Source organism: Acomys minous (genome assembly GCF_964271855.1).
Source record: "Acomys minous genome assembly, chromosome: 1".
NCBI classification, from domain to species: domain Eukaryota; kingdom Metazoa; phylum Chordata; class Mammalia; order Rodentia; family Muridae; genus Acomys; species Acomys minous.
This window is the reverse complement of record NC_140483.1, coordinates 97,497,912-97,504,777: the sequence shown is the minus strand read 5'-3', so window position 1 is coordinate 97,504,777 and position 6,866 is coordinate 97,497,912. Positions and strand designations below refer to the sequence as shown.

Genomic DNA, 6,866 nt, shown 5'->3' with positions numbered 1-6,866 from the left:
TCAAGATGAAGACATGCAGCAATGAGGCAGATCACTGTTCTGACTCCACTCCTGCGGTCTTCCTATAATCTGACATGAGGTCACAAAGAACGTTCATTCCACACATTCTGATCTTGGTCTCTAAATACCGTCATCTAATGCTTCCTGGAGGAGTGGCTGCCACTAGGACAGGGACAAGGTAAAAATAAGAGGGCTCTGCAGAGCAAAGAGCTCCAAGAATGAAGGGGTCATGAAAGGTCAGCTTCACAGAAAGTCCACTGAAACACTGCGGAGAGACAGTTCGTTACCTGCATTAGTAAGCAGCACAGTCACCTCAAAGGTGTACAATGGCGGTGCACACCTTTGATCCCAGCACCCAGGAGGCAGAGGCAGGTGGATCGCTGTGAGTTCTAAGCCAACCTGGCCTACATGAAGAGTCCCAGGACAGCCAGAGCTACACAGAGAAACCCTGTTTACAAAAAAAACAAAAACAAAAACAAAGCAGCACAGAATGAACCTTGGAGTAAAATCAGAGCCCAGCAGCAAGTATAAATAAATAAACAAATACATTTCCACTTGTTAGTAAGCCTTAGGGCGTATTGCTTAGAAACACCCATTGTTTATTAACCAGTGAATGCAAAGTACTCATTAATTAACTTCATCGTAAAGAAAGTCATCGAACGTTAACCATATGATGAACGGCCGCATCCATAATGACACAAGTCCTGTCACCTGATGTGATGCAGTAAGTAAGACGCAGCCTTTTAATAAACTAAACTGTCCCGGCCTGCGGGACACTTCAAACCAGGGTCTACCTGAGAAAGGGGGAGCAGATTGAAGAGAAAAGAACAGAGACACACAGGGATATGAGAGCCCAGACGAAATCTCCGATCAAGGCTTTCGCTTTATTGCAAGGGCGTGCACCTTAGAGACTAAAGACACGCCGAGTTCTTACTACAAGCTGCCTCCTGTAGTCCTTTAGGCAGGCAGAAAAGAAGGCATTGCCCAGAAAAGCTCTCCACCAGATTCCTTTGTATCTCCCAGTGGGAGATAATCTAAACATCCAGGCACAACAAAGCTCCTCCAGCAAAGGATCACCATGTTAAGCAACATAAAGGATCATCCCAGCAGGGGCTGACAGCTCAAAGATCATCAGAAAGACTGACTTCTGCTCAGCTAAGCCACAGCGCAGAAATTATGGCCTCTGACACTAAACATATAAGAAACTGTTCTCTTTCTTTATGGACTATGTTTATGATTTTTAGTTTTTATTTATTATATATATTATTAATTTATTCATATTACATCTCAATTGTTATCCCATCACTTGTATCCTCCCATTCCTCCCTTACTCCCTACTCCCCCTCCCCTATGACTGTGACTGAGGGGGACCTCCTCCCCCTGTATATGCTCATAGGCTATCAAGTCTCTTCTTAGTAGCCTGCTATCCTTCCTCTGGGTGCTACCAGGCCTCCCCATCCAGGTCAAATATGGGGCACCAGAGTTCCTGTGAAAGTCAGACCCCACTCTCCACTCAACTATGGAGAATGTCCTGTCCATTGGCTAGATCTGGGTAGGGGTTCGAAGTTTACTGCACATATTGTCCTTGGCTGGTGTCATAGTTTGAGCAGGACCCCTGGGCCCAGATCCACCCATCATAATGTTCTTCTTGTATGTTTCTAAGACCCTCTGGATCCTTCTATTTCCCCATTCTCCCTTGCTTCTCTCACCTAGAGTCATTTTTTGGAGGTGGGGTATGTTTATTATAAAAGAACAAAACTCCATAGGATTTTTAAGGAGGGAAAGTATTACTGTGCTGAAAGAGAAGACATTAGGATACAAAATGACAAGTCTGTCCTCATTTCCTCCAAGAGACAAGTGGAAGGACACACTGAAGCAAACAAACAAGCAATTTGGTAAAGTTAGAAACCCTACGGAGTTGATTAAAATCTAAACTTGTTTTGCTTTTAAAAATTGAACATATCAAAAGTGCTTTAGTGACGCTGGTCCCACCCAAAAAAAAAAAATAACCCCAATAACACCCACCCACCCCCATCAGTAACAGTGTTCATGTTGACCAGCCAACGCATACTTGGAACTTGTGTGTGTGAATAAGTATGAATCTTCCACACCTACGCCCAGGGACAGGTGTCAGCAAGCTGTGCCACCCCACCTGGTACCTGCCCAGCACCTGCCCCTACAGAGCAGGCAGGGAAACCCTAAATAGTAATAAAGCTGAGCCCCAGATAACCAACTTCCCTGGTACTGCATGCCCACCCCCTCCTGGAGAGGGCCTGGCCAAGCTCCTCACTCCAACTTGGCACCCAGTGGCTAGGATGGTTTTCTCAATTAGAAACACCTATATCCACACAGCCATATATAAACTTTTTTGTTTTTTTAACATTTAAATATAAAAATACTACTTACTCTGCTTTGTGCTATAAATGGAGGACCAAGAAATAGAAACCTTTTCTTCCTTTGTAGTGGGGCCATCATCTACCCAAGGATACACTGAGCTGTGTTCATGGAGGGCACCAACTCCCCTCCCCCAAGCAAGGGAAGCATGGCACAAGGGACCAAACTCCACCTCCTTCCCGCAGAACTTCCATTTGCAATAAAAAGTTGGTTTCACCTGAAGAAATGACAGCTCTCTACCAAGAGGGGGAAATGTCAAATCTTAGCCGTTGGACTGACCTGTCCTTTCAACTATCCTGAAGAAAAAAAAGTCCTCCACCTCACAAATACACCTGCTTTGTGACAATTATGCCCACTGGAAATGCATTCCTGATGAGATGAAGCAATGTGTTACCTTTCCCTACCCGACTCCCCTAGAAAGCTAGACAGGAAAAACAACAACAAAAACCCAAAGGGTTGGGTGTGTAGAGATTAAGAACCTGACCCCTCTCTTCTGACCAATAAAAGAAAGATTAACTGGGCAGGAGGAATAAAAAGGCCTTGATATTCCATCCTTTGAGTTACAAGGGGGACAACCGGAAGAGGGAAGAGTTGCAGTGGGCTGGACTAGGAAGGGCTCGAGATCACTGGACGTCTAGTCCACTTAGTTTTTGTACTGGAAGGGCTCGTTGCCGGTCTCGTTGAGAAGACGCGTGCGCACGATGGCTTCTGTCACGGCAAAGGGGTCACAACTGGCAGAAGGGCGGTGGTCTTCAAAGTAACCCCTCTTCTCCTGGCCGACAGTCCGGGGAATACGGATGCTTGGCATTGCGGTTGGCAACCCCAGCAGAAAAGTCGTTGATGTTGGTTGGAGATTTTGTGGAATCCAGTTAGACTCCGGGCGTTGTCCAGGTCCTCCGCCCCGCCCCCCAATTGGGATCGTAGGCACGAATGTGATACTGGTGCCTCTTGCATAGTTTCTCAATGGCTTCCTCAATATACTTGAAACCATTTTCCTCACGCATGGCCTTGGTGCTAAAGTTGGTGTGGCAGCCCGCACCATTCCAGTTCCCAGGAATGGGCTTGGAGAGGGGGAAGGGTCAAAGATTGCTATCACCCCGAAGTGTTCACACACACGATGCAAGATGAAACAGGCCACCCAGGAATGATCTCCCATGCAGATTGCTTCCCACGATCCTATTTGGAATTCCAACTGGGCGGGCATGACCTCAGCATTTGTCCCTGTGATCTTGGCTCCTGCATACGAGCAGGCTTGGTAGTGAGCCTCCACGCTATCTCTGCTGTAGGCTTTGTCTGTTCCTATTCCACGGTAATATGGACCTTGGGGCCCAGGGAAGCCATTGGAAGGCCAACCAAAAGGATGCTCATCTGTTCCCATGAGAGTATATTCCTGTTCCATTCCGAACCAGGGGTGCTAGTTGCTCATCATGTCCATTATCCGATTGCAGATGTGCCTTAGATTGGCCTCTGCAGGCCTCTGGTTATACTTGAAAACTTCACAGAGCACCAGCTTGTTGGGTTCTTTGCGGAAGGGGTCCCGAAATGTGGCGACAGGGCTGAGATACGTGTCACTGTTGGAACCTTCAGACTGAAAGGTGCTAGAGCCGTCAAAATCCCACCCAGTCACTCTTCTACACACTTGGGCTCACAGTCCAGGGTGCGGGTCGTGCAGTGCAGTCCTTCCCCGGTACCATTAACCCAGACATGGATGGCTTGGACTCTCTCACCCTGGAGCAGGGACATGCGCATTTGTTGGATGCCTTTGGTCAAGTGGGAACTTACTGAGGTGGCCATAGTGGAAGGGGTTCTGTGCGGTGGCCGGTGAGATGATGGGCGTGTGGACAGGCCCGAGAGCGAGGTGAAGCGCAGACTCTGAGGAGAACCGTGTGGTGGTCAGACACTACGCTCTACTCCCATGCTCAGCTCTGCCATGTTTATGATTAAAACAAAACAAACAAATATATATATAGTATACATTGCTCTGCCTGCTTGTAGCCCTGCTTGATGCCAGAAGAGGGCATCAGATCACATTATAGATGGCTGTGAGCCACCATGTGGATGCTGGGAATTGAACTCAGGACCTCTAGGAAGAGGAGTCAGTGCTCCTAACCACTGAGCCCCATGTTTCTCCAGCTCCATGTTTATGATTTTTAAGGCTCCAACTTAACAGGGATGAAGCCTAAAGTCCTAGTCGTTAATGATTAAGATCTTATAAACGATCAAATCCTTTAACATGCTCAAAAATATAGTTTTAGTCATGCTAGGAACCAGTGTGACTGATTACAAGATTGGGCTTTATTTAACGCCCTATACTTATTTTCAAGGTCAAATATAAAATAAGATCATAACATTGTTTTATGTTTGCAAGGTGTAATTTAGAGCAGATAAGTAAAGGTAGACAAGGATTGCTTAACTCAAATATGTCAGCTGTTGAAGGATTATTAATATTTAGTACTGAATTATTATTTTAGTGAAATCAGCAGTTACTCCTTAACCAGCTTTATACCCAAATAACCATACAGAGAGACCAGGATCTATTTAACCAGCCTATAGAACAATACTGTGCAATAATTACTCCATCCTAACCCTCCATGCTGGTTTATTTCCTCCCATTCTGATTTCCCGCTTTATGCTTGCTTTTCACTCATACCCTAGGTCCGGCTCACTCCTCCTGGTGCTTCCTGGTCTTCTCCAGGTGGCTCCATCCATTTCTTCCTTCTCTTTTATGCTCCCATCTCTGGATCAGGATGTCCCACCTAGTCTCTGTTATTGCTCATCCTTGGCTAGTTCATTTTATTAGCAACACAGAGAACAAATGGTGACGTGTTTACACGAACTGGAAACAGGAGATACTTAGAATAAACATCACAATGCAATGTCAGGATTGATCCAGATAGTGGAGAAACCAGAGTAGAGAAACCAGCATTTGAATGAACAAAGGTAAACTGAGCACAGTCCACAAGAACATTAAGCCAACAGCTAGCCTTCAAGCTTGTCAGAGGTCTACTGAATATGGCATTTAACATGTGTAAATTTATTATGAAAAACAGAGATTTCCAAATCCTAGCAGTTGTTCCCCAAGGTCTCCAAGAAGATTTCGGTACAACAACAGATTACTTCAACCCTGGATTGTGGTATGCTAACCACTGGGCAATACTGCCGCCAACGCCCCACCCTCTGCTAGGGCCGGGCGTGAACTGTGGACAAACTGGACATCCAGAGAGTTGTCGTCTCACGTTGCTGAAAGTGAGGTGAGGTCGCTCTCTCACATTTTCTCCTTCCACAGAAAAGCCCCACAGATTTTCTACACCTGATGACCAGACTGTCTGCGCATGTTGACATGGAGACCTGGGACAACTGTCTAGGTAGTGGACAATGACTGACTAATCATCTCTGTCATTTTGCTTGATACATAGATTCATTTAGATTACGGTTTATCCTTCTCAGGTCTCTGATCACATCGATGGCTAAGCTGATGGTAGCTTGATAGAGAACAGGCAATTAGCTCCTTAGCCCAAAGTAATCCCCCATGTTAGTTCATTAGTCAAGTCATTAGCTAGTTCAAAGCACTAACTACTAGATGGCTTATTTAAAAGGCAGAAAGGTTTGCCTTACTCACAGCCCTCATGTTAAAGACCCACAAGCTTCTCAGTTCTCTTTCATGTGCAGGGGACCAGGCCCTGGGCTTCACTCCTAGAGCTGCTGCTACCTTATAACCACACCCAAAAAGCAGCTCTCAGATACAACATTTTACCATTCTTTTTTTTTTTTTTTAAAGATTTATTTATTTATGGGTGTGAGCCACCATGTGGTTGCTGGGAATTGAACTCAGAACCTCTGGAAGAACAGACAGTGACTTTAACCACTGAGCCATCTCTCCAGCCCCATTTTTACCATTCTTTTAGCTAAAGGACAGTGACTACTCGCAACAATTTTATCTGTGTCTTGTGTTAAATAACTAGATAAGGATGCGGAAGTTTAAAATAAAAGGAAAGCTTTTAAGGAATAAGAAAGTATTTGAGGGTCTAAGAAGGTGTTTTAAGGTTGGTAAATGCAAGTTATGAAGGTCAGACAGTCTAAAGGGATGTTTTATTTTTTCCTGTTTTGCTGCTGCTGCTTTTAGAGCTTTGGCATTAATCACTGGAGCTCTCTGACTTATTAATCTAACTCTGGTTAAAAAAAAAACAAAACAAAACAAAACCAAAGCAAAACAAAACATTCCACTATACAATCCACTATCATAGTTCCAAGCTTAAGCTTTTACATTTCCTTTGGCTTTTCTTTTAAATATATACTTAAAATGTTTCTCATTGTGCTAGGTTATATACATCCAGTATCCTAACTATTCTAAATAGAGGGACTCTTTTATGTCTGCTACCTCTTTCTGTAATGTGTATTTCACTGCAAATTGCAAACACTGGTGATGCTAACATGTCTCAAGTTTATCTCCTTTTGAAAACTTAAAAGGACTC

General features: G+C 44.7%; 1 pseudogene across 1 annotated transcript; it reads right to left on the bottom strand.

Annotated features, from left to right (window-relative positions):
* Positions 1-2,922: 2,922 nt before the first annotated feature.
* Positions 2,923-4,236, bottom strand: LOC311593725 (glutamine synthetase-like; annotated as a pseudogene). Its single transcript has one exon. The product of its transcript is annotated as a glutamine synthetase-like (transcript).
* Between the last annotated feature and the right edge of the window lie 2,630 nt (positions 4,237-6,866).